Source organism: Ictidomys tridecemlineatus, chromosome 9, assembly GCF_052094955.1.
Source record: "Ictidomys tridecemlineatus isolate mIctTri1 chromosome 9, mIctTri1.hap1, whole genome shotgun sequence".
NCBI classification, from domain to species: Eukaryota; Metazoa; Chordata; class Mammalia; order Rodentia; family Sciuridae; genus Ictidomys; species Ictidomys tridecemlineatus.
The window spans coordinates 116057427-116083325 of NC_135485.1; the positions used below are offsets into that span (position 1 = coordinate 116057427).

Genomic DNA, 25899 nt, shown 5'->3' on the forward strand with positions numbered 1-25899 from the left:
TGAGGGAGAAACCCAGGAGGACAAGTGAGGGGAAGCAGGAGAAAATAACCAGGAGCCTGGAGCAGGTCCATCAAGCAGAAAGTCAGTGTACCTGCAGCCCAGTGACCTGGGGTAGAAAAATCAGTAAGTTTGGAGGAGTGGCTGGATTCCCCCTGGAAAGGCTTCAGCTTTTATACTGAGCAAACACAAAACCAATAAGTGATTTTGAACAGAGGAGTGACTTTTTTTTCACATCTTGTATGTATCATTTTAGCATTTTTAAAAAATATTTTTTAGTTGTTGATAGATCTTTATTTTTTTATTCATTTATATGTGGTGGTGAGGGTTGAACCCAGTGCCTCACACATGCTAGGCAAGTGCTCTACCACTGAGCCACAACCACAGCCTCCATTTTTGTACTTTCTGATTTATTTACTGGCAATGAGAAGTTATGTGATTTGGTTACTCTTGTTATTTCACTTGGGGTATTTCCAAGAGTCTTTCTTGTGAACTGTTTCCTCCTTCTCAAGTTAATCCCTAATGCATTGTTTATAAATTTAACTAACACACATTGTAAAACCTACTAAATCCCAGGTGTTCTTTTAAAGTTCTAAGTAAGATGTGATTCAGTCTTTCCCTTTTCGCTGTCATTAACCTAATCCACCTCTCAATTTTCTTTTTCCTTGCTTTACTTTTTCTTAAGTATTAGAGCAGTATCTGAAAATTCATAAGGCATAGTGGTCATTAAGAGAACTTTCTTGACTTTAGGAATGAGTTTGAAGCACTTGTGTCCTTTGATGTAGTTGGAACACAGTGATGGAGCTACAGTTGACGTTGCAGGGTGTGAACATCTTCTGAAGAGCAAAGGCTTAAGGGCATACTGTTGGCACCTCTACTCCTTTCCAGGCTCACAGGGCACACCATCATGGTGCCAAAGGAAAATAAAATGCCCAGATGTTATTTTTCCAAAAATCGTGTATAGAACCATACTGACTTTTTTTAACTTAAAAAATTAAGTTATAAGCTTTAAAGGTAACACCAGTATTTTCAAGTAAAAATAACCACATGAGGACTGGGGCTGTAGCTCAGTGGCAAAGCGCTTGCCTAGCATATGTGAGGCACTCGATTCGATCCTCAGCACCACATAAAAATAAAAATTTAAAAAAGGCATTCTGTCCCTCTACAACTACAAAAAAATAATAATAATAACTACATAATAGTAGAAGAATTTTAGATAGGGCAAAGGGGTGGGAGGGGAAGGGATGGGGCAGGGGGGTAGAAATGATGGTGGAATGTGACGATCATTATTATCCAAAGTAAAGACATGATTGGTGTGAATATACTTTGTATACAACCAGAGATATGAAAAATTATGCTTTATATATAATATGAATTGTAATGCATTCTGCTGTCATATATAACAAATTAGAATAAAATCTTAAAAAAAAGAATTTTGAAAGTGGATGAATGAGAGTTAATGGTTAAGATGTTAATGATGCTCTCATCATTCTCTGATTCCCTGTTCCCTTTTCTCTCACCCTCTCTTCCCTTGCTCTCCTTCTTCCTGTACTTATTTTCTTCTCTCCCTCACTTTCTCATGCTTAGGCCATTGACTGTCTAGAGTACTGATTTCTGTAATCAGTGTTGGGACAGCTACTGCCACCTAGTCCTGAAGAGGAAGATGTGTGATGCTCGCTTCAGAGGAGCCCACAATTAATCCAGAGACTTTAGCAAGATCAAGGCACAGAGATCGCCTGAAGTTAAGTGCAGATTTTTTTTTTTTAAAGCCTGAAAGGGAATCAAGCCCCTAGAAGCTCCCCAAATAAGAAGTCAGATTCCTGATGCAAAAATTTGACCTTATACAGACTTTAACAGCATGGTGAATTTTTGCAGATGGTGATCCAACCTCCACAAAACTTCCAAATTAATCTTCTTAAAGTACATATTATAGATCATCACTCCAGGCTCTCACCAAAAATTATGTGCTCTCTCCTGGACATTTGAGCATTAAGAAGAATCTGGTGACTGGATTAAAAACAAACTGCAGTGAATTCCAGAGACAGAGCTCTTGAAGGCCATAGAAAAATCTTATCAGCCTAAGGAGAAGGGACGAAATCCATAACCCAGGAGGTACAGGTAACTTAAAGAATTTCTTTGCCACTTAAGCTTAAAGACGTCACACACTACTTTTAAATTCATATTCTATAAGGGCAATTTTCCAGTAAAGAATAGCAAACTATTTGGGTAGAAATGTGATTTTAATTTTATCATGTAACATATGCTTTCAGTTTAAATTTGTTTTTTAGAGAACCACAAGCATGGTATTTGTATATTCCCAAGTGGCATGAAATTTTAATGTGGTTGTGCAATCCTAAGAAAGCTACTTATCTGTCCCCTAATGGAGTTTGTCTTCTAAGATTCTAAACCAAACACAGCAGTCTTTAGTGATTTCCTTTTTAAAAGCCATCGTTATTTCACAGTGCTTTAACTTGGCTCCCACCAAAAAAAAAAAAAAACATATCTCCGCTGTCTTCTCCCATGATGTGTGCCTTCAAGGCTTCTGTTGTTTATTATCCATCTTGAGGTAAGTTAAAAGTGAACCCATCTGGATCTGGAGGTGTAGCTCAGTGGTAGAGCATATTTTTCACATGCATGAGGACACTGATTCATTCCCAGCATCAAAACCAAACAGAGTGGACCAAATTTCATGAGGAGAAAAGGCCATTAAGTGTCTAAATCTCATGGGAAAACCACATTAATAATACATAGAACCTCACTTAACATATGAAAGACAAGTTAGAAAAATACTTAGAGTACTTATCTGTTGTCTACCTGCCCTTTATCCTTTATCTTTTCTATTTTTTTTCTCTTTGTTAAAAAGCACAGCTCATATTTTTTTTCTTGCTTTCCTGTCTTTCTTTGACCATTTCTTCATCTCCTCTGCCATCCTGTAATCTATTGCCCTCTTACTCTCAGTCATTCATTCACATCTGGACACTTTGTCCTTCAGGTGTGATTTCGATACCTTTTTCTCCTTCCATTCCATCCCTTATTGTAATTATCACTCAATCTTCTCTCTCTGCCTCTGTTGCAATGTCCTTAGAGTTTGCTCCCATTCATTTTCTCTAAACTTTTAGGTTTCCAGCTTTCACAAGAAGAATAACGGAAGGAGGGTGGTTTTTTTTTTTAAAAATAGAAAATCAGTTTTTGTGAGGCATTTGGAGTTCCCCTTTGATGTACAGCTATATAGAGTGCTCTATTAAAACTGGGTATTTCTCTCTATAAGAATACACATAAAACCACCCTTTCTTAGGAAGAGAATCAGAATCTACTGAATCACAGAATTTTGAAAGCTAAAAAGAGATCTTGAAAACCATCTAACACTACCTCCCATTACTTTATGGATGGGGAGAAATAAGAATCGAAGGTTATTGATCCTTCTTTCCTTGCATCAAGTTATGTATTTTGTAATTCTGCTGCTGTTGTTATTGCTGTATGTTTCTTAAGTATAAACTCATATCCATCCCAAGAGTTATCTATTCAGTTTAATATCAGAACTATTTACGAAGCACTTCCTTCATGCCAGTCCTAGGCAGAAAAAAAAAAATAATGAACATGACAGAGCATCATATATCTTCCAAGTGCTTTGTACTCCATCTCATTTAATAGCTAAGCTCTGACATAGACAAATAAATGAAATCAAACCTCAAAGACAAGCTGTTACTGACCAAGGATCACAAAGCTGTGAAAAGGCAGCGCTAGAATTTAACACCAGGTCTGTTTCAATTCAAAGTCTTGTTTGAGCTTTTCATGTTTTTGCTTAATGGTTTGCTTGCTTTCCATTCAGGGCTCTCTTCCATATAAACACAAGTCGGCTTTTAAAGAGGTTTGGTGGAATGGTCACCCCAGGGTTCCCAAGAAGGTGGCAACTTGCTCTCCTAAATTCTGAGCTCTCTTGTTTTGGTCCACATTGGCCCTTACTCTACAGACCATGGTGCCTGGCAGCCTCTTTGGGTGGAGGGTGGTATGAGTTTTAAGCCAGAATTAGGCCGTCAGTATAGATAGGTAAATCCAGTCAGGTGGATCAAGGGAATTTGGAGACTGCCCCCTGAGGGACTGCAATGGCTTCTCACAGTCCTTCTTCCACCGTTATCAGGGTAACCGGCCCTGCTTCAACCTGTAGCTAAGGTAACCTGTCCCAGGAACTGTCCCTCCCTACATGTAATGTTAATTACACCCCCTTCCTGCCCAGATCACTCCACCTTGGCCCCTCCAGCCCATCTGCTTCTCACCTTTAGGCCATCCTAGCAAAGTGTCTCCTGGGCCTAGTCACATACACAGGAAGGAGAGAGATAAGGGGAAGAGAGCAGGAGAACAAAGGAAAAACAACCCTCACTTTCTGGGATTCTAAGATACCAGGTATGGCCCCTTTCCCCCTTCCCCCTTCCCGGGAGAAATCTCTTACTCCTTTTTAAATAAACCCTACTTTATATGCTTACCTCAGCGCACTCCTCTAGTGTTATACTTCAACATGTGAGGAAGCAGAACTTGTCACCAGTAACCAGCAGTATCATGTTTACTGAATCTATCAAGGAGAAAGAGTGGGAGAAAGAAGCAATGATTTAAGGAATTTATCTCAAAGTCTCTGTTTTATAATTAATAACCATCATTGTTATAATTTTTAAAGATAAAAATACTTAGTCTTAATACTTAGTCTACTGAAAAAAAAAAGGTTGTCCCACCCTTTCATAACTTTAGTTTTGGCTCCTCACTCATTAAGGTGTGATTCATCTTTTCTAATACAAGAATGGCTGCTTTTCCTCTAACATACCAGGAATCTACATCCATATTGATGGCCTATAATTCTGCTTCTTTATCTGATTTTTTTTTGTGTGTGTGGATAAAGAATAACAAAAAATAAAAATAAATTACTTCAAACATAAGAAGCATAGACAAACTCTAGATAGGGCAGAGGGGTTAGAGGGGAAAGGAGGGGGCATAGGGTTATTACTGATGGTGGAATGTGATGATCATTATTATCCAAAGTACAGGTATGAAGACATGAATTGGTGTGAATATACTTTGTATACAACCAGAGATATGAAAAATTGTATTCTATATGTGTAATAAGAATTGTAATGCATTCTGCTGTCATACATAAATTTAAAAAATAAAATAGAATCTAGTCATTGCAAATTATATGACTTATCCAAAAAAACATTTTTGTAATTCAATATTATTGACTAAATTTGTTTATCTCTTCTATGCCTTTGATATTGGATCAAGACAATTGGGGTTAAAAGATTTTCTTTTGTTCACTCCCAGTCTCGGACTGTTACATTTGCCTTGGAATTATGGCTTAATCCTGTGTCTGCACACAACAGTGGACATAACCAGCCAGTCAAAGACCCAGCTTGAACACAGCACCTCTGCTTTATTTCACCCTACTCATGTGGGAGTTATTTATTGGAAGGGATTTTGTTCTGATCATTCACATGGTTCCTAGAAGTGTATAGAATTACATTGAAATGAAATTTTGTTATAGTTCTGTAGTCTAGCTCTGAAACACAATTCTCAAAGAAAAAAGATGTTTTATAAAAAAAATAGTAAAGGGAAGAGAAAAGTCAAAGTATGGCTGCTACTATTGCCATATTTTATTTTCCACAACTTTCAGGAACTAAAGAAGTTAGAAGTAAACATACCTTATCAGAAGTTCAGAGGAAATCAAATTTTATTCACGGAACAATTATTTTGTAGGATATATTGTGTGTCAGAAACTATGCTATGAATTTGACTTACTTTATATTGTTTATCTGTAGCACAACTTTGAGTTAGGTTTTATTATACTCATTTTTAGAATAGAAAATTAAGTCTTAATATGATTCTGTAACTATTTCCAGACCATACATTTAGCAAACGGTGGAACTGAAATCTGATCCTTAGTCTGACAATCTCAAAAGCCCACTCTCTCTCCACATCAATAATCTCTTTTCTATATACAGATAAAACCCACAAACGTAAATTACTTACTCTATATTGATAAACAATATAGGTCCTCATACAAACCAATTATCTAAAAGTGAATCACTGAACTTTTGCTACATAACTAGCAACTTTAGTCTGGGGCACTCAATAAAATGATAAATTTATTAAAGGCTTCAGTCCTGCTGAGTCTTGTCTTTGTCACCTTACATAAATAACATTCAGCAGTGAAATCTGTAATAGCTTAAAAGTAAGGACTGTATTTCTAGATGCTAGGGACACTGCAGGAGCTAAACCCAGGCACTTGTTTCCATGGGACAGACAGGTCCCTACCTTTTGCCCGCCAAGACAAGCACTAGCTAGGTACCCTCATTACGTTCTGGAGATGGATGTGATACAAGAAAACTTACTTGGACAATATTCTTTTCCTCATGAATAGCACCCAGTTAAAGAGGGCACGTGATAGCATTTACAGGATCAGTATTCTCACTTGTTTACCTCAGGAATGAACCTAGGTATATCAAGTTTAGTTGTTTGCTTTATTAAGTAAGTCCTTCTACAAATACTGTATTGGTGGTACAAAACATTGGGTCATGTTCTGGTCATACTCTGATTCAGCCAGTCAAAGACCCAAGCATTAAAGTATTCAAAAAGTATTAAGATTCCTAAATATTAAAATAGTACAGGTTCCATGGACAGATTTCTATAGAAGTATGAAACGTTATATTTGAAAGGGATATAGTGAGCATCTTCTTCAATTCTTTGATATTTCATATTTGGAAATTGAGCCACAAAGAAGTGAATTGGGGCTGAGGATATAGTTCACTGGTACAGCACATGTTTAGCCTGCCCTGGTTTATATCCATTAGCACAAGAAAGAGAGAAAGAAGTTAATTGACTTGCCCAAGATTGTTGATATTTATGAGGCACATTTAGTCATGAGGACTCCTTCTACATCAAGTTACTTGAGACTGCTGAAGAGAACAGAACCCACACCCCAGAAACTCAAAAGGTAGGAATTGATCAGGACAAATTAAATGAATGTAGCCAGTCTGATTCCACAGAGAGCTAAATGACTTCCTTTAATGCTCCAAAGAAGTTGAAAAGGTAACATAACATTTTGGGGGTTTTAATTGGCTTTCATTTATACATCGCTCACTCTGTGTTTTTAACTCTCTGTTTCTTTGTTTTAATAAACTGGATAGTTTTTCTGACCTCAGACTGACACACTCACATTTCTCAAGAATGAGCATTCCCTATTTAGCTTTCCATCTTAAACAGCTTTCAGAAATGTAGTAAAGGTCATACAGAAGAAATCAGTTTCCAAAGAACAAAAACTGCATGCCCTATCTCAATGGAAACCCTATTTGTTGCTTTTTTCAAAAAAAAAAATCCATATAATATTATGTGAAGGATATAATGTTGATTGAATCTAATAAGTACATAAATTTATATCAAATAACATATCATATTTTCCAAATATTCCTGAGTATTAAAATACACTGAATAAACCATATGTTTGTCTATCAGGTATTCTCCAGCCTCACCTTCCATTTTTCTCCTAAATAAACATGATGCATAATTGTAAATTATGTCACTTCAAATTGATATACTCATCTCTCTCAAAAGCAATTTAAAGAAATTGCCACAATTATGCTTATCTTGAATGCCCCATTCCAACTGTTGTAAGTTTTTCCAAACTCTATTTCACTTAATCCCATTTCTATCTATACACATTTATGTTTATTCCCATGTTGGATTTGAGCTGAAAAACCAATCTTACATAGCCAAACCCTATCTATCCAAATGCTACTGAGCAAATGAAAAATTGTTTATTTTCTCTGACCTTTTCCAAACTCTCAAACCATAGAAATATCTCTCTCCTTTCAACATAAGTAGCATTTAACCATTTCTGCCACTTAATTGACATTTAGGAAATTTTATCTGAACTCAACAGATGTATATTCCCTCAGGACCCATTTTGACCTGTGACCTCATTGGTAATATCTTGTTGAACATCATTAGTATAGTTAGTGCCTCAAAGTTAAACAGTGACATGAGACATTAACCCAAAAAGACAGAATCAGAGAAGAAAAAAGGCAGTGAATGTGCCTTTCAGTAAATAATGGGTATATCTGTTTAGAGGAACAAAGGGTTCCTTAAGCTAGAAGTGTGGCTATTATGCTTCACTCCTCTAACACTACCTTTCCCATACAATTATCCAACAGAACTGTTAATTCTGCTTACCTAAGATCTCTCAGATCTAAATCCAGAATCTTACCTTGCTATTAACTACAGTACTTATTTCTTCTTTATAAATATCTATTGGTGACCTGAGGATACAGCTCAGTGGCAGAGGGCTACCTAGCATACACAAGGCCCTTAGTTCAATTCCTGGTGTTACAAAAAATTAAAATAAATAAATGATATTTATTGAACACCTACTGTATGCCAAGAACTATTCTACATTCTGAGAAGAAATTTTTTAAAGTATCTCTGTCATTTTGGAACTTATATTCTAATGGATGAAAACAAATAAAAAATGATAACAATAAATGAGCTGAAGAATATATTCGAGTTAATAATTGCTAAGAAAAAAAAAACTAAACCAGAGTATAGGTAGGGGCTAAACAGTAAAATTTAAAATAGAATCATTAGTAAAACGTTCACTGAGAAAGCAACATAGGAGCACATATTTGAGGAGTGGGGGTTGAGGGAGGAGGCCAAATTGTTAAATGAGAAAAATACCTGGTCCTAGGTGTAAGCAAAAATAACCAAAAACAGGACCAGACCTCAGATTAAGCAGGTGGAATGGCACATTTTCAGGGAAGGAAATATCAACTGGTTACAAGAGGGGTCCACTTTTTATAGGTCTTAATGAGAGTTAATCACAGCTGAATGTTTAGTGTGACTTAATCATCAGAGACTTGGGACGTGCTGGCTGGGAAGTCAGGAAACTAGTTGTGCAGGTTAAAAAGCTGTAAAATCTCAAAATTCATCCTTACTGGGATAAAAATCCAAAGCCCAGAGCCCGTTTCCTGGCCTTCCCCTCCAGGACTCATTGTTACTGGGAAGGGATGAAATTCCAGGGCCCAGGGCCTAATGTCTACCTCTTTCTCCCTGGACTCATTGTCCTCCCTCCTCCCTGGGGGCTGTCATTCCCCTTTTCTTAGGGGATGTTATTCTCCATATCCTTCACTAGGTAAAGGGAATAGCAAATGCAAGGATCTGAACTGGGGACAAGTCTGTCCAGCCTGAGAAAAGGAAAGCGAGCCAGTGTGGGACCCCAGGAGAGGAGCTCAGGGGAGCTGGGTGAGGGACACTCCAGGGGAACTTCAGCCTTTCCTCTGAATGAGATGAGGATTCATTGGAAGATTTTTAGCTGTGGAATAGGATCTGATTTGTAATATTCTCTAAGGAGAACAGACTGCATAAAGGTTCCATATTCTGCTGTGGTAGATGAAGCAATTCAGAACAATCCTCCTGCTGAGAAATAGAAACGCAGAATTAAAAAAAAAAAAAAGTCTCAAAAGCATTGGAGAGTCAAAAAGGCAGTGGAAAATTATAGGGGCATATTTGAAAGTAGAAGAGGGTTTAAAAGTTAGCTTGACATTTGGAAGCACTTTTCTCTTAGGGGCTAATGTCTTCTGTAGGAAGAGATTTCTGAGGCTGAGCAACTAACTGGGCACAGCTTTCAGAAAGCACAGAGGATATGGGATAAACTGAAATTCAGAGCCAGAGATGCAGTGAAGGCTGCTTCATGCGAAACTTATTGTTGGGAAGAGGGGAAAGTCTGACTGATATTAGCTTCTACATGTAAAACATTCATGATAGAATAGCAACAAAAAGAACCATAAGAGAATGTGAAACAATGTGATTGAAGGAGAGAAATGCAAAAATAAAAATAATAGTTAATTCCAAAAAAAAGGGACAGTAAAAAACATTTCCTCTTATCCTGTTTTAGGATAAATGAAAAGAAAATAGCAAGATGGCAAATCTAAATCCAAAAGTGTCAATAATTAATGTAATAGTAATTATATGCAATGTAATCTAAATTCTCTAATTTAAAAACAAAAATTGCTAGAGTCAACTTTTTAAAAAACAATTATAGAGCTAGTTTTGGTGGTTCACACTTGCAATCCCCAGCAACTTCAGAGGCCAACATAGGAGGATCGCAAGTTCAAAGTCAGCTTCAACAAATAAGTGATCCCCTAAACAACTTAGTGAGACCCTCTTTCAAAATAAAAAATAAAAAAGGGTTGGAGATGTGGCTTGGTGGTAAAACATACCTATGTTCAACCGTCAGTACCAAAAAAAAGTCAATTCTATAGTACTTAAAAGATATACTTTTAAAGTTTAAGAATATAGAGAGTTTGAAAATAAAAGGAGAAAAATACATATCAAATAATCAGATATACTGGTTATTTATTATGCTTCAATTCTAAGACGGATCTGTCATCCTGGGACTAGGACCTTGCAAATCACATTTTCAGACTGCCAGCTGAAATTCTGTTGTTTTTCCAATTAGGGTCACTAGAGAAAATTTGAAGAACAGAGGAAAGAAGAAGGAGCTTACTTCTTTTTTCCTGTGACAATAATCAGTGTTAGACAGCCCAGCAATGGAAGGCCAAAACCATCAGCTTCCATTATTCCCCCAGGGCCAGCCTCATCATGGCTCCTCAGTAGTACAAACAGGAGCTCAGTAGAGCTGACTTCTCAACAGTCTGGGCAAATACCCTTTTCTTTGAGTGGCACCCCTTTTTTCAGGGTCAGAGCACCAATTCCACAATACTCTCCTTGTACCTCAACTTTTAGGGGAAGTAGAGAGGGATTTCCCAGGCAAAGATGTAACTGCTTCCTGTAGTTATCATCTCTGGGTTACCTTTCTGTACTTTCACCTCTCCAAACCTGTGCAACTAATTCTCCTTATTAAATACTTTGCTTGAAATAACTAATGTGATTTTAGTCTTCCTGACTGGAAAATTGAAAAAGTATATTGTGCAAATACTAACCAAAGCCAAGCTAGTATGCCTATATTAACAACAGAATGGGTACCCTATGTGTGAAAGCTCCACTAGAAATAGATTTTATATTGGTAATGCAATAGGAAAATAGTACAGTTCTAAATTCAAATGCACCTCATAGAATGTTCTCAAAATTTATAAGACAAAGAGAAGAAAGAAAGAACGAGGCAGATCCATTACAGTGGTAGTTTCTAACAAGGCTCTCACAGGAACTGATAGAATAATCAAACAGAAAAGAAATCAAGACTGAGATGAGTTGAACATACGGATTCAGAGTGGTAGTGGTCAGCAGAAGGTAATGGTGGAGAAAAGCAGTTGGAATCCTTCTCAAATCTAAGCAAGAGGTGATGAAGCCAAGGATTCAGGTTAAAGCCAATGGAGGTTCAGAGAAGTAGTAGGATTCTGAATCTGTTTTGGAGGTTACAAGCCTTCCTGATATCCAAAGAAGGCTGTGAGAGAAAGGGTCAAAGATGACAGTTGGGCTAATGACAGAATCACCTTTAACTGAGCTGTAGGAGACAGTGTGATAGCATCTTGGGGGATAGCTTGGGGAGTCCAATTTGCACATTTGACTATGAAATGCCCTTGATTTCTGTATCTACACCTTTTCCATTCCCACTTAAAAGTAGATCCCCAAAGCGCTTGGGAGCTTATTATCTAGGACTTGTCTGGGATTATCCTTGCCTATCTCTATATGGTCGCCCCTGTCTCCTCCTCCCTTCCTTCCAATGTTTCTGCTATTCCTGATTGCAGCTCTCCAGCATCTTTCTTACTTCTAGGAGTTTTATACGCTTTCTTCTATATCCTCCCTTTCTTTGCCTGAATACTTAGGTTCACCTTTAGGCCAAATAATCTCATTCTCTTGGAATCCTTTACTAAAGTCCAATCCTCTGTGTCTTTTGTACACTACACTCATCCCCATGGTTACAACTGTTATGCCACTTATCATAATTGCTCATTAGCTTCTTTGTTTCTCCCACTAAACCAAAAGCCCCTTTAGAGCAACTAGAAAAAAGTAAGCACAATCTATTATAATAGTGTCATAAACAATGGTGTCCAATACATTGTTCAATGATAATAATAAAAAAAACTTTTGAAATAAATAAATTATCCATGTAAGGAAAAATAATAATAACTATGATGACTTATGGCTCCCTGATGATTAGAAAATATGGCTTTAAGTATCTCTTTGTGTGCATCTGGAAATTTAAATTTTAAGATACAAAGCTATCTCAAAACAATCAAAAAACAGAATAGAGGAAAGCAATCCTCAAGTTTCAGTATGATCCCACCAAAAGTCTAGGATACACATTAGCTTTTGAATTGAATACACCTTGCACTAATACTGCTATGCCATATGTAGGTTGCTAGTGATTGCTATTAAAAATACGTAACAAAACATTTTTCACTTCCTTTTAGTTTCAGTGATGTGCAATTTTTTCTTTACTCTCAAGCATATGAAAATAAGCAAGCTAATTATGAATAACATTGTCGGAAGCTTTTCTCCTGCAGAGAAATAAAAGATCTGTTTGTCAAATGGAGTTTGAAAAATAGTGCTTACTTTCCTGACAATGTTGGTTTTTAAAGTTCCTGGAGAAAGCATTTCAACGATGCATGCTGCTTTGACATTTTAAGTCACTGTGATCTTATCTTTCTGGCCACAGCCTCAAAATCTTCCCATCTGGCCATTAAACCCACTTCATCTTACAGAGGATAAGATTGCCAGCTTGATTCCATCTAGCCAGCCAATTGTTCTCAGATTCAGAGAAGCAGTAGCTACCTATTTCCTTAGATGTGATAAAAGATAAATCTAAAACCAGACAAACAAGCAAACCTGAGTAGACACTCAGGGAAGAGGCCTGCACATCAACAGTCCTAGATTTGGAAGAAACTTTAAAATAAGCTCTTTATATTTCCCCCAAAACAAACTGATCTTCCAAATTTGATATGTTAATTTGTTCACCTAATTCCTAACTGTAGTGATTTATGTGGAGGGTGAAAAGCAATGACTTTCACCCCAAAATTGGACATAAACTTTTTTCCCTGAAAGCACATGCAGTTATGCTTCATATTCATATTTCTTCATGCTTGTAATTTTAAGAACAAATAAATGGACTGGATCACTCTAATCTGTATATTTTTTTGTTACTCTATTCCAGGCAAGAATTACATGTTTAGCAATTACTGTGTTTCAAATATCTCCCAAATCCACCATTCCTTGGGTGTTGGTATTTAGCTTTGTGTTAGAAAGTTCAAAGCAGGGAGGCTTGTAATGGAAGAAGTTCATCTCACAAGAACCCATTGCCAGAAAAAAATAGGTGTGCTGCTAAGCAAAGTATTTTTTCTACTGTTACATTCATGCCCTTTTCAAACATCTCATTTATGAGTCCAAAGTAGCTATTCCAGCACTGTTTTGCAAGTCAGAGCTCAGCTATTTACTCTCTCTCCCTACTCTTTAGAGATCTATTTGTTGTTGTTTTTTTTCCTCCGTAGAACATGAGAAGCATAATGCTGATATGTAACACTCATTAATTGGAAGATAAAGATCTTTAATTTTAAGTATGGGTTATTTTAGCAATACACACTATTTCTTATTCAAGGAATGGATGTTCAGTAAAATACATAGATCCACTGAAAGAGTGGGAGGATACAGGCTTTAAACATAAAAACTGTGCACATGGCAAGGAGGATGGGAGTAGGAATTTATTAATGTGTGCCCTAATGAACCTTTAGAGAATAACTGAAGGAGGAGAGACTGATCGAGAGAGAGAAACTAGCACTGAGCATCCCTCTATGTGGACCAAGAATTCTCTGTGCTCACATAAGCATAGATCGTATTTCTCTTTAATTTGTTTTCTAATTTTATCCTTCAAGATATTTTTAACAGATTGCCTACAATAAATTGCTTGGCCACTCTCAATTTTCTGTACCAACGTGATTGCCCATATTATAAAATTAATGGTAGAGATAAAATTTTAAATTATGTCTCCATGGTTTGGGATATGCTGGGGTTTTTTTTTATCAACATTCATATTCCATTAGGCAATGCTTGCTAAAATTACTGAATTTAATTCAAAAATAATTGTAACTCCATCAAAAAGAAAACAAAAATCTTCTTAGTTACTGAACCCAAAATTGACCTATCTGTGTCCTGAATTAAACATCTCAGTCAAGTTGTACGTACCAAGGCCCGTTAAAGCAATACATGATCAGAGCTGTCATTTTATTGTGCCATATAAAGCAAAGATCTATAGGTCAGTCATGGGACTGTTTGCCTTATATTTTCTGGAGAGGTGAAATCTCTTAACTGAATCCTTCACTTAATCATCCCCAAATCCCAAGCTATCTCTCCTGATCCCTATTTCGATTTAAACTAAAATTCATTTTCTAGTGTTCTGTGTAAGTTTGCTTCAGGCTTGACTTAGAGATTTATGAATAGCATTTACTGTTTGCTTGCTGACCACTTCAGCGGTTCCAATCCCCATGGGTGATTTCCACAGGCTGCAGTGTTGGGAGGTGGGAGGTGGTGAACTGGAGAATGATTTCATGCAGTAAAACACAGCACCCTCACACCTGAAGCCAAAGCAAATATTTTGAGAATGAAGAAACCTCTTGGATTCGAATAGCACATTTGGTATGAGAAGAGGATGCCTGAAACTTATAGCATCTTCCAATATCCCTGCCACATTTCACTTCTGGAGAAAGTGCCCATCTGAGATGCAATGTGATAGTGGTAATGCAAACGGTGAGTCCTCCTTTTTTGTTGTTTTTCAGGGAAGGTTTCTGGATAAAATCCAATCTGATTTGTGTTAAAAATAGTTTTCTCAATTTCTCACTGGACATTTGTGTCCAGAAGTGGAAAGTGATGGCAGAGTCCTTAGTTAAGGAAATCCCCCTGAGTACTTGTCACATTGAAAGAATGAGAGAAGCAGGCAGCAGTGGAAGGAAATTGAGCTGTCCCAGTTAAGAAGTCTGAAACACAGCCTGCAGCACCCACTGGGAACTCGCTATCCAAAAGGAAGAATGGAGGGACTTCAGTTGCTGAGGTTTAATACTCTGAAACTGTCAACATTGGTGATAAGGCTTTATTGGGGGTTTTGTTTTGTTTTACTTTTGTGCTTTGTTTGTTTGTTTTTAAGACATGGCCTCCTTTGGCTTCTGAGACTGACACCCTTGTTATTCTTCTTCCTACTTTAGTAGCCCTCCTCTCAGACTCCTACTATTCATCCCATGTAAGAGTTTTGCTCAAAATATTGTCCATTAGCATAAGAATCCTCTGGCTGCTAACCAGAATCCCTGGAAATAGAGTATGGAAAACTGTATTTTCTTGCACTATCTTAGTGGGATTCCAATACACAGGAAAGGTGCTGTAAAAGTTTTGTCCCCATCTAGCACAGTGGCACACACTTGTAATCTCAGCAACTCAGGAGACTGAGGCAGGAGGATTCCAAGGCCAGACTCGGGAATCCAGTGAGGCTCTAAGCAACTATGCAAGACCTTGTCTAAAAATTAAAAAATAGAAAGGTATACGGATGTGGCTCAGTGGTTAAGCACCCCTGAACTCCATCCCCAGTACCAAAAAATAAATCTCTGACCCCCATGTTTTATCTCTTTCCGCTCCTTGAGCAATCACACACACAATGCTTTCTTCCAACTACCACTTATATACTTATGAATCACAAATCTCCAGCACAAAACTTTCTCCCGGTCTACTTTATCAACATTCTACTATATATCCCACTTATGTGTTCTATGTGAATTGCAACTCCCTATTATATACACTAACCTACCCACACAAAATAAAAGTACTTGTTCATAATTCACAATTCTTATTTCAGCTAGCAGTGATATCTACTGATTTCCCACATTCACAAAACTAAGAGTGATTCTAGACCATTCTCCACGACACTTAATTAAATACCAAGTCCAGTTAATTCTATCTTGAAACTATCTCTTTAGTTCTATGTCTTAGTTCAGGGCTTCATGCATTTTCACTTGGCTTGCTGAAGTATCTTTCCAAATGGTTGCCCAGTCTTTGGCAAGAGACATTATAATACAGTAGGAAAAAATAAGGTATGTCTTCCTGTTTCTTTGATACAGGCATAGTGATTCAGTTCTCCTCCATCTAGGGAGTAACCACTAATGCAGTCAAGCAGATAAAGCACTTAGCACAAGACCTAGAAAGAAGATGAAATACTTGCTACTTGGACTTCCTCAAATACAAGCCTTCATACTATTTTCAAAATGACTCTTCTAAAATGCAAATCTTACCATGCACGATTCACATATGGTCATGTCAGTCACCTGCTTGTGAACATCCAGTGACTGTTCAGACGAAGCCTAAAACTGTTAGTGTGGCATTCAAAGCCCTTCATGTTCTGTCCCCCCTGCCATTTTTCCTCAGGCACCCTGACCCATCTTTGCACCCATTACGAATTGAATGCCATCATGAATTTAAGAATGAATTTGATCAAGCAAAGTAAATTTATCTGTGCATGCATGGTAATCGTTATCTTTGTCATCTGCTGCCCCCTGCCAGTCGCAAAAGAGAAGAGCCAGTGATGGCTCAAACTCAGAGGGACAGTCCACACCTCTTAGTAATTAATCCCTAATAATAATCTGCCTTGTATAAAACTGTGTTTGAACATCCACGGCTAGTTTTACACATAATTTTCACTCTTTCGAAGTGACAAAAAGCTGAAGAGCAGTGTGAATTTACAACTAGGCTTCCTAAACCATTGTCACTTCTCTGTTTAAGAAATCCTGTCACCAGCACATCAACCTTCATCAGAGTTCTGTTTATTCATTTCATTCATGTCTGTAGTCCACACTTAGCAATAAGCCTCGCTTTTCTTTTTCTTTTCTGTTTTTTTTTTTTTTTGTGGGTACCAGGGACTGAACTCAAGGACACGCTATCACTGAGCCACATCCCCAGCCCTGTTTTGTACTTTATTTAGAGACAGAGTCTCACTGAGTTTCTTATCATCTGGCTTTTGTTGAGGCTGGCTTTGAATTTGCTATCCTCCTGCCTCAGCCTTCTGAGCCTCTGGGATCACAGGCATGTGCCACCTCACCCAGCTACCCAACCTTTCTTTACAGTGCACCCCTAGTTCCTAGTCACATAAAGTCTAGCTTAGGGTAGAAGAAAACCTTTATTTTTTTTTTAATGGTTTTGTCTTGGAGGTTTGTTTTGAGAAGAGCTTCTGAAAGTTTTTTGTGGCTAAAGAGACCGCTATTCAAAGAGAAAGACCAAAATCCCAGTGAGTCTGCAGACTTCTTTTTTCCCACATTTATTGGACATTGAGAACCTCTGTGTAGCAAGTTTGGTGACTCCTGTACACTATGTTGCATGTCACTGCCTTTATCATACTGTGGTTGAAAAAGATAGGCTAACATCACATATTAGTTGGTCTTTAAAATAACTTTGCTCATGCATTTGAAATAAGGATGGGATCAAATGAGATAAATACATACTTCTCATGCATAATTTTGATGCTTATATTTAAAAGAATTCTAGATTTCCCTTACAAGAAGGGATCACATCAAAGTCTGATCACATCAAAGGATGTTTTCTTATTCTGGTGTTGTGATGATAAAGACTCACGATCCCCTTTGTCTACTGATAATACATGTATTCAGTAATCCATCTTTCACAGCCAAATAGAAGTTCAGATGTTTTCTCTCCATAACATCAGTCTACCAAATGCTTACTTTTACTAAGCATTATTATATTTCATGCAACACTATTTCTGAAATATTAATCTTTGCAATTTACATTTCTTATTCTCCCATCTTCTACCACCCTCCGATTAGAGCTGCCAGCCTAGTTTGTGCTCAAGGGAATGATATGAGAAAACAGCAGGCTGGAGAAAAGGAAGTGTTATAATATATATCTTGAGTTTTGTGTTTGAAATAACAAATTCCTTAGAGGAATAAAAAGCAAAGACAAAAAAAATTGCAGGTAGCATATATTTTTAAAAGATTTTACACATTTCACACATGGGAGGAAACAAGAAGGGAAAGAGACATAGAGGAGAAGTTTATAAAGACATGGATGAATATGGGCCCCAGACAGAGACTCTGAAAGCTGACTCCCCAAGGAGACAACGGTACTGGAGATAAGTATGTGAAACTAAGAGCTATGAACACCCATGGATCTTCTCTGGGAAGGGTCCCTGCAAGGTAGCATAGTTAGATAATGGGTCTAGATATTCTGGGCACTAGGCCAATAACAAGGAATTAGAATAATGGAATGATTTTTGTGTCCCCAAGTAAGATCCAGAGCAAAGATGTCACCACAACCTAAAAGGACCAGGCAGATCAGCACAACAGACAACTCACCATGAACTTCAAAAATGAAAGACCAAGGTTCACCTGAGAGAACTAACATCCCACCACATAGTTTTTCACAACATCAGTTTTTCACTTTCTCAATCACATGGGATTCTGTGAAACCTTTCTCATTTTTCCTCCCAGGATTTAGAGTGGAGGGTTTTAGAATTGAACTAAATTAAGTTTTTCCCACTCCATTGAAGTGGGCATTAGCAATAAACATTGGGCTGGGTTAGAAAACAAAAATCGAAGCTATTTTTGTAAATATGAATTTGCAGTCCTTAAAGTTCATTATAAATTGCCCATTCATTTGAATATGTTAAACATGCTAGTTCTTTGTTAAGACTAATTACCATTAGTGTTCCCATATAATTTGTGTGTTATGATGGCCAAAATATTTATTGATCATATGCTTTATATATAGGACATTAAAGTTATGTTCAGTGAGATTACCTACATTGTAAATTCCATGGAATATAATGTATTTCTAATTTTTTATGAGTTTTTAGAGCGAGAACACACTAAAAAAAAAAGAGAAATGAACAGATTCATGAAGTCTATCTGTCTATTAACATACATTTCTCACTGAATATAAAAGGAAATATAACCAGCCTGAATGGCTTTTGATGATGAATATTTGAAATAAACATATAAGCAGCATTGCCACTGCTCAGAAAGCCATAAAACGAACTACTGGAGTCCAACCAAGTGATGTAATTTTCACATCCATATCTACTTTGACTTTTTTTAAATGCTGGAAGTATTTCAAAGTCTGAGTCACTTATTAAGCTACCAAAAAAATATGTTCTTCTAAAGTTCCACTTCAAAACTGATAATTAGAATAATACTCCACCTTCAATCACACCGCTAACTCTCGATCTCAATCTTCTCAGATGCCTCAAGATGTTCGATGTGTTAGGAATGAACAAAAAGCTCAGGCAGGCTAGCACAGTTTGCAAGTAAGACTCACAAAGGCTGCCTTCTCTTTTCTAGTTTCTGACTCTTTTCTTGCACAAGGGGGAAAAGATCTATGTGACACATTTCTCAAGGATTCTTTTATTCTGTCACTTCTCAAGCAGAGAGTAAAAAACACCTTTCTTCTTCCACTACTAATATATTTTGTGATTTTTTTTTTCCATCAGCTCGGTATCTCTGAAAATCTTGTGAAAGTCACTTTAGTGCACCCATATAGGAAACTTCATTTTCTCCTAAAAATGGAGAGAAAAGTTCATTGCACTAGGAAAATATGTACTTTATCCATAGGCATATCACATATATATTCATCTTTGATATAAAACCTCTAGGAACAGATATTTTAAATTTAAAATGAGAACAATTCAAGAGAGGCTGAGGTGTGAGAACATAAAAAGAAAAGCTGTCTCCCAATTCGTATTTTGATGGACATTTGTACAACAACCAATAGCATGAAAATTCAAATGTTAAAATGAAAGCTCAATATTTACCAATATATCCAAACCATGGAAATAGTTAAGACTTACAATTAGGAATAGTTTAGTTAGCGCCACAGCAAAAATATTTTAAAATAATACTAGCATAAAGAGCAAAATGTGATGCTCTGGTAAGATATTAAGAGGAAGATATTAATAGTCTTGTAACATATGGATCTGGTCCTGTTATGAAGCAAGTGGCAAGGAGTAAAGACAGGAAGAGGAAAATGTGAAAGCAATAAAAATTCAGAAGCTTACAATAAAGAAGAAAATATCTTTAAACTCATTGCTAAAAGCATACTGTAAGATTTTTAAAATCTACAGGGAAGATCAACATACTTAGATCTTTAAAAGCCCATGGCTTCAAGGAGCACTGAATTCCCTTGACTATTTCTAAAGTCCTGTACTTTCATAGCTGTTTTTAAAACCAATACAATTAAAAAATATTTTGTGCTAAGATTCAAATCTTAATTAGCCCTGTCCCTTTTAATTAGATGATACTTAACATCCCATTCATTTTTAATACTTTTTTTAATAATTACTGAAATATGGAGGAATACCTCCAAGATAAACTTTATAAAAATTTTATGTATTTTATAAAACAAATAATTTCTAATGGTTTGGTTTTGCTAACCTTTTATCTCTTTCCAATGCATCAACCTATTGTTCTCTTTGTAATATACTACTCTGAATATATAATTTGTAACTCACACAACCTAATTATATTAGGGGAAAACCCTTAACTCACTTTAATTTTTAAAGGAAGTTAAAAAGGTTCAATGTATTCAAATATTATCCTTACAAATTGCTTTTCAATTGCATGACTAATTTAAAACCGAATAACAAAGAAAACAGCAGAGCCGAGATGCTAAGTAGCACTGGTACAAAAATTCTCGGTTCCATTAAAATAAGGAATGTATTGATCCTCCTTTCTCAAAAGCTGTACAAAGTGAATGCTTTAAAAGTAATCTATATCTTTTACTACCAAGTAAATTCTCTACCTATCAACTTATTAAGGTCTTACTGTTAATATCTATTATAAGAAAAATTCAACCTCTTCAATGCTTCCCAAATTTAATAGCACTATTTTGAAGGATTATGAAACACTAAAATTTTCTCATTAACCATACCACAAGAAAATAAAAACTCAAAACAAAGAGAAGTCTGCTTATATCATTGATAAAAATGAATATGAAATTGAAAATTCTAAATGTTTCCCCACTTACACTTTCACTTAGTAGCTAAATATACAGAGATTAGTCATCTCCTCATTTATATAAATCTTTCTTTAGGTAGTAGAAATAATACTTATGTATATTTAGAAGCAAAGAATATAAGAAAATTAAATATATATTTTCAGCAAAATAACACATTAAATTCTAATTTTTCAGAGTGATTTCCCTAATTTTTATCAATGTGTATCTTCAAATAACTAATGGTATATTAAAATGATGATCTAAAGTCTTTTACAGGTTGGTTTTTTGAGATTTTTTTTTCCTAATAGTTTATTGTTCAAAGCACCTCAGTCATTTATACACAGTGTAGTATGTGTTATTCTTTTTCATTGACTATTTTGCAAGGCATTCTGTATAAGAATTGAGTTTACTCGTAATTCTAAAGTGTTAATTTTTCTCATCTTGACAAGCAAACATAAAAGTCTTTTCTTATTGACTATTGAGTATTTTGATAGGAAAGAAAACATAAAAGTGATTACATGTTGTTTCAAGCGATTCTGAATTAGATCAGTTGTTCATCCAGACCTGAAAATCCCACAACTGAACATGAGTAGTATATATCTAGATGACAGACTTAAACACAAATGTTTGAAAAGAGTCAGTCGATTGAGATAGGACAACAAGCTATTGATATTGATCTATGCCTTAAATCAAAACAATTGCAAACCAATGGTAGGACTTTATTGTTACAGTATTCTGAAAAACCTTTATCCAAGTGGAAATTCTGAAATGTAATCTTTCAGAATATATTACAATATATATATCTCTAGAGGAGACCGATATTCAACTTACAATTCACTTGCTAAGTAATGGGACTTACATCGATCGCATAAAAGCCAATCTACCCAGGTGGATAAGCAGTAATATTACATTACTAGAGCTACAACCGCTACAATTCACCCGATTTCCCAAGCCAGATACCTAGAAATTTTCTCAGACTTATAGTGGTCCATGGGCCCCTCCTTCTCTAACTCCCACAGATACACTGTCCCAAATCCTACTGATTTTACCACCTTAATGAATCTCCAATCCACCCCGTTTCTCAGTTTCCACTGCTCTTGCTTTGTTTACATCCTCCTTTGCTTCTTGCTTGCATTACTGCAACTGTCCGATCTCCACGCCTTCAATTTCTACACTTGCTGGTTTATATTGCATCCTCAGCCTATATAATTCTTCCGTCTCTATGTCTTCTTGGTCATAGCCATCTATCTGGGGAATTTGACGGTTCAAGCAACGCTGTGTGGAAATGATCGCATATTCCTGAGAATGTCCACGGTGCCCTGTACCTGAACCTGACAACTCTTCATTGCATGGTCAGATGTTTTATCTCCTTGATAAAAATGAATATAAAACAGAAAATTCTAAGTGTTTCTAGGAGGGTGGAGGTTGCTAGATATTTATCTTTGCATCCTAAGCAACTGGTACAGTGCCTGGGTCGTCCCACTTAATCTATAGTTATTGAAGGAAACACTGAATTGATTACACTGTTTTTCCAACATGAGATTTATGTCAAAATCAAGTTTAAAAGTCTCTCAAAACTACAGACTAATTTAATAAAGAATGACATAAACAGTCTTTCAGTAGCCATCCATTTTTTGTCTTTAATTTTTTTAAGTACTAAGTTAAATAACACATAAAGTCACAAAGCAAATAAGCACTTAACAATGTTTTTGGCTTTCATTTTCAGGAGCCTGTTCACAAAGAAAGCACTTTATTTCTCAAATGTCGCTGATGGCCTCGATTCTGTATTAATTGAACCATAATGTCCTCTGTCTCTTCTCTACCTACTTTGCAGTATTTCAATATAACTATTCCTTCCTGAAGGCTTAAAATGTGTTAAAGAGCATTATGTTCTAGAAAGGGAACTGGTACAGGGCTAAGAAATCTCTGTTCCACTGCTGGATTTTTCTCATATAAACTTTATGATGCTAGCCAGCATGCTTCAACTCATAAGGAACAAGAAAAAACCTAACAGGACGACTACAAGAGTTAAGGCTTTTTAATTAGCATTATTAAAGCTCAAAAAAACAGCAGTTAATTAATGGATAAATACATCAATGCGTGTGAAATTTCATAAAATGCCTATTATCCCTAATTGATCTATAAATTTTATTCATTTTCAACTGAAATCTCCATATAGCTTTCTGTAGGACTAAGAAACTGATCCAAAAATTCATATCAAATAGACACGATGACAAACAGCTAAAAGAATTTAGTTGAAAAGTTTTAGAAAATTGACCCACCAGGTATCAAGACTAATTATAAAGCCATATAATTATGACAATTGGTGGTGCTTTGGGAATCAAAAAAAAAAAAAAGAGTAACAAAACAGAACAGAGAACTCAAAAACAGTTTTGCTTATATATGAACATAAATGTTTGTGTATTTTCATCTAGGAGTTTTACAATTGAACACATGGAAATATTAGATGTGTATTTCTATCATAAATTAAAACATAAGGACTGGAGATGAAGTTCAACGGGGCATCTATGAGGCCCAACATACAACAAAAGAAAATAATAGTAACAGTAAATTCTTTAAAATATTAAAAGCAGAAATTACAAAACTTCTAGTTAAAAATACACACAAATGTACTTACAGATTCTGACCAGGGGAGATTTTCTAAAATATGACTTTGAAGCACAAACCATAAAGAAAAAGACTATGAATTTTAATTGTTTTTTAAAAAAAATGTTCTGGGTAAAGTCAATAAGATAGCCAAATAAAAGTTCCTGGTATATTTCCATCCACAAAAAAAAAAAAAATTAGGATTAAAAAAAAAGAATAAAATAACTATTGCTCTGGATGTTAAGTGGAGTGCAACAGTGATGTGACAGAGATGCTGGGGAGCACAGAGACTGAGGAGCAAACATTTACCATTCTGTCTTCCTAATTGAGGCCAATCCTAAATGACAAAGGGTAAAACAGATAACCCCTATAGTCCCCACTAATGCCATAGACCCTGAAATATTTGCTAGTGGAGGAAATTGCAGCCCTCGTAGGCTCTGAGCTGAGTTTAGAGAACATCCAAGGAATCTACTCCTCTGCATCTACCCCAAAGGAAGAAGCTAGTCATGAGGAGACCTTCCCCACCCATGCTCCTGCTGCACAGTGCTATGTTGAGACCCCACTCACCAGGGTTCCTCCAAGCAGCCAGTTTATCTGCTTCCGGTAGCCTAGATTCCTCTGCATGGGAACCAGCAGGGTATCTCCACCCATCACGTGCAGGTCCATGAAGCCATTGAGCTGCTAGGTGGCCCTGCTCAGCATCTTGCAGACCATCAAATTAGCCAGGCAATGTCTCTGAGTACCTTATCCTGCCAAGTCTCTGGAAAGCAGCTAGTCAGCGTTACCCACCAACTCATGGCTCCACAAAGCAGTCAGTCAGCAATTCATACCCTCCTGGGGCCCTAGGAGCATATTAGGTAGCCATGCCTACCCACCTGAAATCCTGGGAGACAGCCAGGCAGTCAATGGTGAGTGGCTACCAAACCACTGGAGAGCACTCAGGTGGATGAGCTTGGTATAATGGTCAATTTGAATTGTTAACTTGATTGGATTAAGAGATGTGGAAAATTAAGAAGCTTCTGGGTGTATCAACGAGGTTGTGTCTTGGAATAATTGGCATGTGGAATAATGAACTAAAGTGGAGATCCTCCCTAAGCATGGGCAGCACTGTCCAACAGGTTGGAGGCTTGAATGGAACAAAAGTTGGAAGGACAAGGAAGCAGGAGCACGTGTAAGCTTAATTCTTCTTAAACAGATTCTTGATTACTGCTGTGATTACCTGAGGATATCAGACTTTCTCTCTGTCACTCTTCCAAAGCAGACTCTGCCAGTCATTCTCCGGGGAGTTTCCAGAAGTCTGTGGGTCTCTGACTGGAGTAGTAGCATCCTTGATCAGTTTTTTTTTTTAAACCAAGAGATTTATTGGGGGGCTGCCCTAAGGGGAAGAAAAGGAGAGGCAGAGAGCAGAGAGAGGAGTGGAGGAGGGCAGAGAGAAAGAGAGCAGAGAGCAGAGGAAGAGAGCAGAGAGAAAGAGAGTAGAGAGAGGAGAAAAAGAAGAAGCAGAGGGTCCTTGATCAGTCTTATTCTGAGGCTTCAGCATCTTGGATAGTGCATCTATTGGTTCCTCTAGTTCTCCAGCCTGCAGATGGCCATTGTGGACTATCCAGCTTCTAGTTGTGTAAGCCTATCTAATGAATCACCTTTTTATAATTATCCCTCCTGTTGCTTCTGTTCCTCTAGAGAACCCTGGCTAATATAGTGGCCAAGCCCACACTCCACAGGCCAGCCCCATCTTGGGCAACTCAGCTTGCTGAATCTCCTGAAGGCATCTACACAATCCCCAAAACCTGACAGAACCCCTGCTCAAGTTTCCCAGTGTGGCCCAGTCCCCCATGTGGCCCTCAGATGCTGACGAATGCCCTATTCCCACTACCATGCCAGTGATGCCTCACCTTTGAGTCTCACCAGAGTAGAGCCACTCCCATGTGACTCCCAGATTTTCTGCATGCACAGCCATGCATATCCTACCCAGAACTGTCAACAAAACTAACCACCTCAGAAAGCTGCATTCTAGCTGGTGGACTAATCCCCCAAAACACTACAGCTTAGGCCATTGGAACATCCCTAGGCACTGATGACGTTGATTACAGCTGAATAAGCACTATAGACACAACACTATTGTCCCTGTATGGACCAAAGGCAACATAACCTACCCTATTGACACCCTAGGACACATCTCTAAGAGAAAGTCTTCTAAAAGGAAAGACACCATCTAGGTCCATGAAACTCAAATGACTTAAAATAAAATCAGTCAAAAGCAGTCTTCTCTGTACCACATTATCCTCAAATTATCAAAAACAGTGTGTTGAAAAATATTAAAAACAAGGGAGA

General features: G+C 37.0%; 1 long non-coding RNA gene across 1 annotated transcript in view; it reads right to left on the reverse strand.

Annotated features, from left to right (window-relative positions):
• Positions 1-24734, reverse strand: part of LOC120892515 (uncharacterized) — an 84059-nt gene extending 59325 nt beyond the window's left edge. The window contains exons 1-2 of the long non-coding RNA XR_013425592.1: positions 24136-24734; positions 4479-4564 (exon numbers count right to left, since the gene is read on the reverse strand). This is a non-coding gene — a long non-coding RNA (uncharacterized LOC120892515). The remainder of the gene's footprint in view (positions 1-4478; positions 4565-24135) is intronic.
• Between the last annotated feature and the right edge of the window lie 1165 nt (positions 24735-25899).